The sequence below is a fragment of the Phalangium opilio genome, unplaced genomic scaffold (genome assembly GCF_054372755.1).
Source record: "Phalangium opilio isolate 3A_F unplaced genomic scaffold, DU_Popi_V2 ptg001421l_1, whole genome shotgun sequence".
In the NCBI taxonomy this organism is placed as follows: Eukaryota; Metazoa; Arthropoda; class Arachnida; order Opiliones; family Phalangiidae; genus Phalangium; species Phalangium opilio.
Window position 1 is genome coordinate 1,492,503 of NW_028324258.1, and position 13,777 is coordinate 1,506,279.

The 13,777-nt window shown below is 44.0% G+C and overlaps 1 non-coding gene across 1 annotated transcript; it reads right to left on the reverse strand.

Moving 5' to 3' along the window:
* Positions 1-10,768: 10,768 nt before the first annotated feature.
* TRNAY-GUA (transfer RNA tyrosine (anticodon GUA)) lies at positions 10,769-10,841 on the reverse strand. The gene has a single exon. It is a non-coding gene; the product is annotated as a tRNA-Tyr (tRNA).
* Positions 10,842-13,777: the final 2,936 nt, after the last annotated feature.

Here is a 13,777-nt window from a genome sequence, read left to right on the forward strand (position 1 = left end):
CAGGAAATAAATGGTTATCATGTATTATGGAAAAGTTTGACTTTTCACGCTACATCTGAGACCTCACAACACCGCTCCCGGATGGGCTCGAACCACCAACTTTTCGGTTAACAGCCGGCTAACCATTGAGCCACGGAAGCTCAGAAAATAAATGGTTATCATGTATTATGGAAAAAGTTTGACTTTTCACGCTACATCTGAGACCCTACAACACCTCTCCCGGGTGGGCTCGAACCACCAAACTTTCGGTTAACAGCCGAACGCTCTAAACATTGCGCCACGGACGCCCAAAAATTAAATGTTCGTCAGGTATTGTGGAAAAAGTGTGACTTTACACGCTACATCTGAGACGTGACAACACCGCTCCCGGATGGGCTCTAACCACCAACCTATTGGTTAACAGCCGAACGCGCTAACCATTGCGCCACGGAAGCCCAAAAATTAAATGCTCGTCAGGTATTGTGTAAAAACCTTGACTTTTTACGTCACATCTGAGACCACACAACACCGCTCCCGGATGGGCTCGAACGACCAACCTATTGGTTAACAGCCGAACGCGCTAACCATTGCGCCACAGAAGCCCAAAAATTAAATGGTCGTCAGGTATTGTGGAAAAACTTTGGCTATTTACGTCACATCTGAGACCTCACAACACCGCTCCCGGATGGGCTCGAACCACCAACCTATTGGTTAACAGCCGAACGCGCTAACCATTGAGCCACAGAAGCTCAGAAAATAAATGGTTATCATGTATTATGGAAAAAGTTTGACTTTTCACGCTACATTTGAGACCTCACAACACCGCTCCCGGATGGGCTCGAACCACCAACCTATTGGTTAACAGCCCAACGCGCTAACCATTGAGCCACAGAAGCTCAGAAAATAAATGGTTATCATGTATTATGGAAAAAGTTTGACTTTTCACGCTACATCCGAGACCTCACAACACCGCTCCCGGATGGGCTCGAACCACCAACCTTTCGGTTAACAGCCGAACGCGCTAACGATTGCCCCACGGACGCCCAAAAATTAAATGTTCGTCAGGTATTGTGGAAAAAGTGTGACTTTACACGCTACATCTGAGACGTGACAACACCGCTCCCGGATGGGCTCGAACCACCAACCTATTGGTTAACAGCCGAACGCGCTAACCATTGAGCCACGGAAGCTCAGAAATTAAATGGTTGTCACGTATTGTGGAAAAGTTTTGACCTTTTACGCTACATTTGAGACCTCACAACACCGCTCCCGGATGGGCTCGAACCACCAACCTATTGGTTAACAGCCGAACGCGCTAACCATTGAGCCACAGAAGCTCAGGAAATAAATGGTTATCATGTATTATGGAAAAAGTTTGACTTTTCACGCTACATCTGAGACCTCACAACACCGCTCCCGGATGGGCTCGAACCACCAACCTTTCGGTTAACAGCCGGCTAACCATTGAGCCACGGAAGCTCAGAAAATAAATGGTTATCATGTATTATGGAAAAAGTTTGACTTTTCACGCTACATCTGAGACCCTACAACACCTCTCCCGGGTGGGCTCGAACCACCAAACTTTCGGTTAACAGCCGAACGCTCTAACCATTGCGCCACGGACGCCCAAAAATTAAATGTTCGTCAGGTATTGTGGAAAAAGTGTGACTTTACACGCTACATCTGAGACGTGACAACACCGCTCCCGGATGGGCTCGAACCACCAACCTATTGGATAACAGCCGAACGCGCCAACCATTGAGCCACGGAAGCTCAGAAATTAAATGGTTGTCACGTATTGTGGAAAAGTTTTGACCTTTTACGCTACATTTGAGACTTCACAACACCGCTCCCGGATGGGCTCGAACCACCAACCTAATGGTTAACAGCCGAACGCGCTAACCATTGAGCCACGGAAGCTCAGAAATTTAATGGTTGTCGGGTATTGTGGAAACGTTTTGACTTTTTATGCTAACATCTGAGACCCCACAACACCTCTCCCGGGTGGGCTCGAACCACCAACCTATTGGTTAACAGCCGAACGCGCTAACCATTGAGCCACAGAAGCTCAGGAAATAAATGGTTATCATGTATTATGGAAAAAGTTTGACTTTTCACGCTACATCTGAGACCTCACAACACCGCTCCCGGATGGGCTCGAACCACCAACCTTTCGGTTAACAGCCGGCTAACCATTGAGCCACGGAAGCTCAGAAAATAAATGGTTATCATGTATTATGGAAAAAGTTTGACTTTTCACGCTACATCTGAGACCCTACAACACCTCTCCCGGGTGGGCTCGAACCACCAAACTTTCGGTTAACAGCCGAACGCTCTAACCATTGCGCCACGGACGCCCAAAAATTAAATGTTCGTCAGGTATTGTGGAAAAAGTGTGACTTTACACGCTACATCTGAGACGTGACAACACCGCTCCCGGATGGGCTCGAACCACCAACCTATTGGTTAACAGCCGAACACGCTAACCATTGAGCCACGGAAGCTCAGAAATTAAATGGTTGTCACGTACTGTGGAAAAATTTTGACCTTTTACGCTACATTTGAGACCTCACAACACCGCTCCCGGATGGGCTCGAACCACCAACCTATTGGTTAACAGCCGAACGCGCTAACCATTGAGCCACAGAAGCTCAGGAAATAAATGGTTATCATGTATTATGGAAAAAGTTTGACTTTTCACGCTACATCTGAGACCTCACAACACCGCTCCCGGATGGGCTCGAACCACCAACCTTTCGGTTAACAGCCGGCTAACCATTGAGCCACGGAAGCTCAGAAAATAAATGGTTATCATGTATTATGGAAAAAGTTTGACTTTTCACGCTACATCTGAGACCCTACAACACCTCTCCCGGGTGGGCTCGAACCACCAAACTTTCGGTTAACAGCCGAACGCTCTAACCATTGCGCCACGGACGCCCAAAAATTAAATGTTCGTCAGGTAATGTGGAAAAAGTGTGACTTTACACGCTACATCTGAGACGTGACAACACCGCTCCCGGATGGGCTCGAACCACCAACCTATTGGTTAACAGCCGAACGCGCTAACCATTGAGCCACGGAAGCTCAGAAATTAAATGGTTGTCACGTATTGTGGAAAAGTTTTGACCTTTTACGCTACATTTGAGACCTCACAACACCGCTCCCGGATGGGCTCGAACCACCAACCTTTTGGTTAACAGCCGAACGCGCTAACCATTGAGCCACAGAAGCTCAGGAAATAAATGGTTATCATGTATTATGGAAAAAGTTTGACTTTTCACGCTACATCTGAGACCTCACAACACCGCTCCCGGATGGGCTCGAACCACCAACCTTTCGGTTAACAGCCGGCTAACCATTGAGCCACGGAAGTTCAGAAAATAAATGGTTATCATGTATTATGGAAAAAGTTTGACTTTTCACGCTACATCTGAGACCCTACAACACCTCTCCCGGGTGGGCTCGAACCACCAAACTTTCGGTTAACAGCCGAACGCTCTAACCATTGCGCCACGGACGCCCAAAAATTAAATGTTCGTCAGGTATTGTGGAAAAAGTGTGACTTTACACGCTACATCTGAGACGTGACAACACCGCTCCCGGATTGGCTCGAACCACCAACCTATTTGTTAACAGCCGAACGCGCTAACCATTGAGCCACGGAAGCTCTGAAATTAAATGGTTGTCAGGTATTGTGGAAAAGTTATGACTTTTTACGTTACATCTGAGACCGTACAACACCTCTCCCGGGTGGGTTCGAACCACCAACCTTTCGATTAACAGCTGAACGCGCTAACCATTGCGCCACGCAAGCCCAAAAATTAAATGGTCGTCAGGTATTGTGGAAAAACCTTGAATTTTGACGTCAGCTCTGAGACGTCACAACACCGCTCACGGATGGGCTCGAACCACCTACCTATTTGTTAACAGCCGAATGCGCTAACCATTGAGCCACGGAAGCTCAGAAATTAAATGGTTGTCACGTATTGTGGAAAAGTTTTGACCTTTTACGCTACATTTGAGACCTCACAACACCGCTCCCGGATGGGCTCGAACCACCAACCTAATGGTTAACAGCCGAACGCGCTAACCATTGAGCCACGGAAGCTCAGAAATTTAATGGTTGTCGGGTATTGTGGAAAAGTTTTGACTTTTTATGCTACATCTGAGACCCCACAACACCTCTCCCGGGTGGGCTCGAACCACCAACCTATTGGTTAACAGCCGAACGCGCTAACCATTGAGCCACAGAAGCTCAGGAAATAAATGGTTATCATGTATTATGGAAAAAGTTTGACTTTTCACGCTACATCTGAGACCTCACAACACCGCTCCCGGATGGGCTCGAACCACCAACCTTTCGGTTAACAGCCGGCTAACCATTGAGCCACGGAAGCTCAGAAAATAAATGGTTATCATGTATTATGGAAAAAGTTTGACTTTTCACGCTACATCTGAGACCCTACAACACCTCTCCCGGGTGGGCTCGAACCACCAAACTTTCGGTTAACAGCCGAACGCTCTAACCATTGCGCCACGGACGCCCAAAAATTAAATGTTCGTCAGGTATTGTGGTAAAAGTGTGACTTTACACGCTACATCTGAGACGTGACAACACCGCTCCCGGATGGGCTCGAACCACCAACCTATTGGTTAACAGCCGAACGCGCTAACCATTGAGCCACGGAAGCTCAGAAATTAAATGGTTGTCACGTATTGTGGAAAAGTTTTGACCTTTTACGCTACATTTGAGACCTCACAACACCGCTCCCGGATGGGCTCGAACCACCAACCTATTGGTTAACAGCCGAACGCGCTAACCATTGAGCCACGGAAGCTCAGAATTTAAATGGTTGTCAGGTATTGTTGAAAAGTTACGACTTTTCACGCTAAATCTGACACCCCACAAAACCTCTCTCGTTTGGGCTCGAACCACCAACCTTTCGGTTAACAGCTGAACGCGCTGACCATTGCGCCACTGAAGCCCAAAAATTAAATTTTCGTCAGGTATTGAGGTAAAACTTTGACATTTTACGTTACATCTGAGACCTCAACACAGCTCCCGGATGGGCTAGAACCACCAACCTATTGGTTAACAGCCGAACGCGCTAACCATTGAGCCACGGAAGCTCAGAAATTAAATGGTTGTCAGGTTTTCTTGAAAAGTTACGACTTTTCACGCTACATCTGAGACACCACAAAACCTCTCTCGTTTGGGCTCGAACCACCAACCTTTCGGTTAACAGCTGAACGCGCTGACCATTGCGCCACTGAAGCCCAAAAATTAAATTTTCGTCAGGTATTGAGGTAAAACTTTGAATTTTTACTTCACATCTGAGACCTCACAACACCGCTCCCGGATGGGCTCGAACCACCAACCTTTCGATTAACAGCCGAACGCGCTAACCATTGCGCCACGGAAGCCCAAAAATTAAATGCTCGTCAGGTATTGTGGAAAAACTCTGACATTTTACGTTACATCTGAGACGTCACAACACCGCTCCCGGGAGGGCTCAAACCACCAACCTATAGGTTAACAGCCGAACGCGCTAACCATTGAGCCACGGAAGCCCAAAAATTAAATGTTCGTCAGGTATTGTGGAAAAACTCTGACATTTTACGTTACATCTGAGACGTCACAACACCGCTCCCGGATGGGCTGGAACCACCAACCTATTGGTTAACAGCCGAACGCGCTAACCATTGCGCCACGGAAGCCCAAAAATTAAATTTTCGTCAGGTATTGAAGTAAAACTTTGACTTTTTACTTCACATCTGAGACCTCACAACACCGCTCCCGGATGGGCTCGAATCACCAACCTTTCGGTTAACAGCCGAACGCGCTAACCATTCGCCACGGACGCCCAAAAATTAAATGGTCGTCAGGTATTGTGGAAAAGCTTTGGCTATTTACGTGACATTTGAGATCCAAAAACACCGCTCCCGGGTGGGCTCGAACCACCAACCTATTGGTTAACAGCCGAACGCGCTAACCATTGAGCCACGAAAGCTCAGAAAATTAATGGTTATCATGTATTATGGAAAAAGTTTGATTTTTCGCGCTACATCTGAGACCTCAAAACACCGCTCCCGGATGGGCTCGAAAAACCAACCTTTCGATTAACAGCCGAACGCGCTAACCATTGAGCCACGGAAGCTCAGAAATTAAATGGTTGTCACGTATTGTGGAAAAGTTTTGACTTTTTACGCTACATCTGAGGCCCCACAACACCTCTCCCGGGTGGGCTCGAACCACCAACCTTTCGATTAACAGCTGAACGCGCTAAGCATTGCGCCACGGAAGCCCAAAAATTAAACGCTCGTCAGGTATTGTGGAAAAACACTGACACTTTACGTTACATCTGAGACGTCACAACACCGCTCCCGGGAGGGCTCGAACCACCAACCTATTGGTTAACAGCCGAACGCGCTAACCATTGAGCCACGGAAGCCCGAAAATTAAATGTTCGTCAGTTATTGTGGAAAAACTCTGACATTTTACGTTACATCTGAGACGTCACAACACCGCTCCCGAATGGGCTCGAACCACCAACCTATTGGTTAACAGCCGAACGCGCTAACCATTGAGCCACGGAAGCTCAGAAATTTATTGGTCGTCAGGTATTGTGGAAAAACTTTGGCAATTTACGTGACATTTGAGATCCAAAAACACCGCTCCCGGGTGGGCTCAAACCACCAACCTATTGGTTAACAGCCGAACGCGCTAACCATTGAGCCACGAAAGCTCAGAAAATAAATGGTTATCACTTATTATGGAAAAAGTTTGACTTTTTACGCTACATCTGAGACCCCACAACACCTCTCCCGGGTGGGCTCGAACCACCAACCTTTCGATTAACAGCTGAACGCGCTAACCATTGCGCCACGGAAGCCCAAAAATTAAATGCTCGTCAGGTATTGTGGAAAAACTCTGACATTTTACGTTACATCTGAGATGTCACAACACCGCTCCCGGGAGGGCTCGATCCACCAACCTATAGGTTGACAGCCGAACGCGCTAACCATTGAGCCACGGAAGCCCAAAAATTAAATGTTCGTCAGGTATTGAAGTAAAACTTTGACTTTTTACTTCACATCTGAGACCTCACAACACCGTTCCTGGTGGGCTCGAACCACCAACCTTTCGATTAACAGCTGAACGCGCTAACCATTGCGCCACGGAAGCCCAAAAATTAAATGTTCGTCAGGTATTGTGGAAAAACTCTGACATTTTACGTTACATCTGAGACCCCACAACACCTCTTCCTGGTGGGCTCGAACCACCAACCTTTCGATTAACAGCCGAACGCGCTAACCATTGAGCCACTGAAGCCCAAAAATTAAATTTTCGTCAGGTATTGTGGAAAAACTTTGGCTATTTACGTGACATTTGAGATCCAAAAACACCGCTCCCGGGTGGGCTTGAACCACCAACCTATTGGTTAACAGCCGAACGCGCTAACCATTGAGCCAAAAGAGAACAGAAAATAAATGGTTATCACGTATTATGGAAAAAGTTTGACTTTTCACGCTACATCTGAGACCTCACAACACCGCTCCCGGATGGGCTCGAAAAACCAAAATTTCGGTTAAAAGCCGAAAGCGCTAACCGTTGAGCCACGGAAGCTCAGAAATTAAATGGTCGTCAGGTATTGTGGAAAATCTTTGGCTTTCTACTTTACATTTGAGATCCCACAACACCGCTCCCGGGTGGTTTCGAACCACCAACCTATTGGTTAACAGCCGAACGCGCTAACCATTGCACCACGGAAGCCCAAAAACTAAATGCTCGTCAGGTATTGTGGAAAAACTCTGACATTTTACGTTACATCTGAGACGTCACAACACCGCTCCCGGATTTTCTCGAACCACCAACCTTTCGATTAACAGCCGAACGCGCTAACCATTGAGCCACGGAAGCTCCGAAATTAAAAGGTTGACACGTATTGTGGAAAAGTTTTGACTTTTTACGCTACATCTGAGGCCCCACAACACCTCTCCCGGGTGGGCTCGAACCACCAACCTTTCGATTAACAGCTGAACGCGCTAAGCATTGCGCCACGGAAGCCCAAAAATTAAACGCTCGTCAGGTATTGTGGAAAAACACTGACACTTTACGTTACATCTGAGACGTCACAACACCGCTCCCGGGAGGGCTCGAACCACCAACCTATTGGTTAACAGCCGAACGCGCTAACCATTGAGCCACGGAAGCCCGAAAATTAAATGTTCGTCAGTTATTGTGGAAAAACTCTGACATTTTACGTTACATCTGAGACGTCACAACACCGCTCCCGAATGGGCTCGAACCACCAACCTATTGGTTAACAGCCGAACGCGCTAACCATTGAGCCACGGAAGCTCAGAAATTTATTGGTCGTCAGGTATTGTGGAAAAACTTTGGCAATTTACGTGACATTTGAGATCCAAAAACACCGCTCCCGGGTGGGCTCAAACCACCAACCTATTGGTTAACAGCCGAACGCGCTAACCATTGAGCCACGAAAGCTCAGAAAATAAATGGTTATCACTTATTATGGAAAAAGTTTGACTTTTTACGCTACATCTGAGACCCCACAACACCTCTCCCGGGTGGGCTCGAACCACCAACCTTTCGATTAACAGCTGAACGCGCTAACCATTGCGCCACGGAAGCCCAAAAATTAAATGCTCGTCAGGTATTGTGGAAAAACTCTGACATTTTACGTTACATCTGAGATGTCACAACACCGCTCCCGGGAGGGCTCGATCCACCAACCTATAGGTTGACAGCCGAACGCGCTAACCATTGAGCCACGGAAGCCCAAAAATTAAATGTTCGTCAGGTATTGAAGTAAAACTTTGACTTTTTACTTCACATCTGAGACCTCACAACACCGTTCCTGGTGGGCTCGAACCACCAACCTTTCGATTAACAGCTGAACGCGCTAACCATTGCGCCACGGAAGCCCAAAAATTAAATGTTCGTCAGGTATTGTGGAAAAACTCTGACATTTTACGTTACATCTGAGACCCCACAACACCTCTTCCTGGTGGGCTCGAACCACCAACCTTTCGATTAACAGCCGAACGCGCTAACCATTGAGCCACTGAAGCCCAAAAATTAAATTTTCGTCAGGTATTGTGGAAAAACTTTGGCTATTTACGTGACATTTGAGATCCAAAAACACCGCTCCCGGGTGGGCTTGAACCACCAACCTATTGGTTAACAGCCGAACGCGCTAACCATTGAGCCAAAAGAGAACAGAAAATAAATGGTTATCACGTATTATGGAAAAAGTTTGACTTTTCACGCTACATCTGAGACCTCACAACACCGCTCCCGGATGGGCTCGAAAAACCAAAATTTCGGTTAAAAGCCGAAAGCGCTAACCGTTGAGCCACGGAAGCTCAGAAATTAAATGGTCGTCAGGTATTGTGGAAAATCTTTGGCTTTCTACTTTACATTTGAGATCCCACAACACCGCTCCCGGGTGGTTTCGAACCACCAACCTATTGGTTAACAGCCGAACGCGCTAACCATTGCACCACGGAAGCCCAAAAACTAAATGCTCGTCAGGTATTGTGGAAAAACTCTGACATTTTACGTTACATCTGAGACGTCACAACACCGCTCCCGGATTTTCTCGAACCACCAACCTTTCGATTAACAGCCGAACGCGCTAACCATTGAGCCACGGAAGCTCCGAAATTAAAAGGTTGACACGTATTGTGGAAAAGTTTTGACTTTTTACGCTACATCTGAGACCCCACAACACCTCTTCCTGGTGGGCGAGAACCACCAACCTTTCGATTAACAGCTGAACGCGCTAACCATTGCGCCACGGAAGCCCAAAAATTAAATGTTCGTCAGGTATTGTGGAAAAACACTGACATTTTACGTTACATCTGAGACGTGACAACACCGCTCCCGGATGGGCTCGAACCACCAACCTATTGGTTAACAGCCGAACGCGCTAACCATTGAGCCACGGAAGCTCAGAAATTTAATGGTTGTCGGGTATTGAAGAAACGTTTTGACTAATTACGCTACATCTGAGAACTCACAACACCGCTCTCGGGAGGGCTCAAACCACCAGTCTTTTGAATAACAGCTGAACGCGCTAACCATTGCGCCACGGAAGCCTAAATATTAAATGGTCGTCAGGTATTGTGGAAAAACTCTGACTTTTTACGTTACATCTGAGACCTCACAAAACGCTCCCGGATGGGCTCGAAAAACCAAAATTTCGGTTAAAAGCCGAAAGCGCTAACCGTTGAGCCACGGAAGCTCAGAAATTAAATGGTCGTCAGGTATTGTGGAAAATCTTTGGCTTTCTACGTTACATTTGAGATCCCACAACACCGCTCCCGGGTGGTTTCGAACCACCAACCTATTGGTTAACAGCCGAACACGCTAACCATTGCGCCACGGAAGCCCAAAAACTAAATGCTCGTCAGGTATTGTGGAAAAACTCTGACATTTTACGTTACATCTGAGACGTCACAACACCGCTCTCGGGAGGGCTCGAACCATCAACCTATTGGTTAACAGCCGAACGCGCTAACCATTGAGCCACGGAGGCCCAAAAATTAAAGGTTCGTCATGTATTGTGGAAAAACTCTGACATTTTACGTTACATCTGAGACGTGACAACACCGCTCCCGGATGGGCTCGAACCACCAACCTATTGGTTAACAGCCGAACGCGCTAACCATTGAGCCACGGAAGCTCCGAAATTTAATGGTTGTCGGGTATTGGCGAAAAGTTTTGACTTTTTGCACTACATCTGAGACCCCACAACACTTCTCCCGGGTGGGCTCGAACCACCAACCTTTCGATTTACAGCTGAACGCGCTAACCATTGCGCCACGGAAGCCCTAAAATTATATGCTCGTCAGGTATTGTGGAAAAACTCTGACATTTTACGTTACATCTGAGACGTCACAACACCGCTCCGGGGAGGGCTCGAACCACTAACCTATTGGTTAACAGCCGAACGCGCTAACCATTGCGCCACGGAAGCCCAAAAATTAAATGGTCGTCAGCTATTGTGGAAAAAACCTTCGCTTTTTACGTCACATCTGAAACGTCACAACTCCGCTCCCGGATGGGCTCGAACCACCAACCTATTGGTCAACAGCCGAACGCGCTAACCATTGAGCCACAGAAGCTCAGAAATTAAATGATTGTCACGTATTGTGGAAAAGTTTTGACTTTTTACGCTACGTATGAGACCCCACAACATCTCTCCCGGGTGGGCTCGAACCCTCAACCTTTCGATTAACAGCTGAACGCGCTAATCATTGCGCCACGGAAGCCCAAAAATTAAATGCTCGTCAGGTATTGTGGAAAAACCTTGACGTTTTACGTCACGTCTGAGACCCTACAACACCTCTCCCGGGTGGGCTCGAACCACCAACCTTTCGTTTAACAGCTGAACGCTCTAAACATTGCGCCACGGAAGCCCAAAAATTAAATGCTCGTCAGGTATTGTGGAAAAACTCTGACATTTTACGTTACATCTGAGACGTCACAACACCGCTCCCGGATGGGCTCGAACCACCAACCTATTGGTTAACAGCCGATCGCGCTAATCATTGAGCCACGGAAGCTCAGAAATTTAATGGTTGTCGGGTATTATGGAAAAGGTTTGACTTTTCACGCTACATCTGAGACCTCACAACACCGCTCCCGGATTCTCTGGACAAATTTTTGGCCGAGTTCAGCTTAATTCCCTATAAAACACTCATTAAAAGTGATTTCATCTCGATTGAACAATAATTAAAAATGTACCTCGATTTTTAATAACATTTTCAAAATCGACGTTTCACGGCCAAAGAAGCATATTTTGAGTATTTCTTCACTATTATTAAATATAACCACTGAAACCATTATTTTTATACTTTTTGCATTAATTCAAGCAAATGTAACGATATTCATTCAATAAACTGCTAAAATTCAATTTTAAATAAGAAATCGTTGTCACGGATTTTGTATTTTGAAGAAAAAAAACATGCGATTTTTTCGGTACAATTTTGAATGCATTTTTTTCTGGACAAATTTTTGACCGAAATCAGCTTAATTTTCTATAAAACACTCATTTAAAGTGATTTCATCTCGATTGAACAATAAATAAAAATGTATCTCGATTTTTAATAACATTTTCAAAATCGACGTTTCACGGCCAAAGAAGCATATTTTGAGTATTTCTTCACTATTTTCAAATATAACCACTGAAACCATTATTTTTATACTTTTTGCTTTAATTCAAGCAAATGTAACGATATTCATTCAAAAAACTGTTATAATTCAATTTTTCAATAAGAAATCGTTGTCACGGATTTTGTATCTTTAAGAAGAAAAACATGCGATTTTTTCGGGTACACTTTTGAATGCATTTTTTTCTGGAGAAATGTTTGACCGAATTCAGCTTAATTCCCTATAAAACACTCATTAAAAGTGATTTCATCTCGATTGAACAATAAATAAAAATGTACCTCGATTTTAAATAACATTTTCAAAATCGACGTAACTCGGCCTGAGAAAAACATTTTGAGTATTTCTTCACTATTTTCAAATATAACCACTGAAACCATTATTTTTATACTTTTTGCTTTAATTCAAGCAAATGTAACGATATTCATTCAAAAAACTGTTAAAATTCAATTTTCAATAAGAAATCGTATTCACGGATTTTGTATCTAGAAGAAAAAAACATGCAATTTTTTCGGTACTCTTTTGAATGCATTATTTTCTGGACAAATTTTTGACCGAGTTCAGCTTAATTTCCTATAAAACACTCATTAAAAGTGATTTCATCTCGATTGAACAATAAATAAAAATGTACCTCGATTTTTAATAACATTTTCAAAATCGACGTTTTTCGGCCTGAAAAACACATTTTGAGTTTTTCTTCACTATTTTTAAATAAAACCAAAGAAATCATTATTTTTGTACTTTTTGCTTTAATTCAAGCAAATGTAACGATATTCATTTAAAAAACTATTAAAATTCAATTTTCAATAAGAAATCGTAGTCACGGATTTTGTTTCTAGAAGAAAAAAAACATGCAATTTTTTCGGTACACTTTTGAATGCATTATTTTCTGGACAAATTTTTGACCGAGTTCAGCTTAATTCCCTATAAAACACTTATTAAAAGTGATTTCATCTCGATTGAACAATAATCAAAAATGTACCTCGATTTTTAATAACATTTTCAAAATCGACGTTTCATGGTCAAAGAAGCATATTTTGAGTATTTCTTCACTATTTTCAAATATAACCACTGAAACCATTATTTTTATACTTTTTGCTTTAATTCAAGCAAATGTAACGATATTCATTCAAAAAACTGTTTAAATTCAATTTTCAATAAGAAATCGTATTCACGGATTTTGTATCTAGAAGAAAAAAAAACAAGCAATTTTTTCGTTACAATTTTGAATGCACTATTTTCTGGACCAATTTTTGACCGAGTTCAGCTTAATTCCCTATAAAACACTTATTGAAAGTGATTTCATCTCGATTGAACAATAATTAAAAATTTACCTCGATTTTTAATAACATTTTCAAAATCGAAGTTTCACGGCCAAAGAAGCATATTTTGAGTATTTCTTCACTATTTTCAAATATAACCACTGAAACCATTATTTTTATACTTTTTGCTTTAATTCAAGCAAATGTAACGATATTCATTCAAAAAACTGTTAAAATTAAATTTTTCAATAAGACATCGTTGTCACGGATTTTGTATCTTGAAGAAGAAAAACATGCGATTTTTTCGGTACACTTTTGAATGCATTTTATTCTG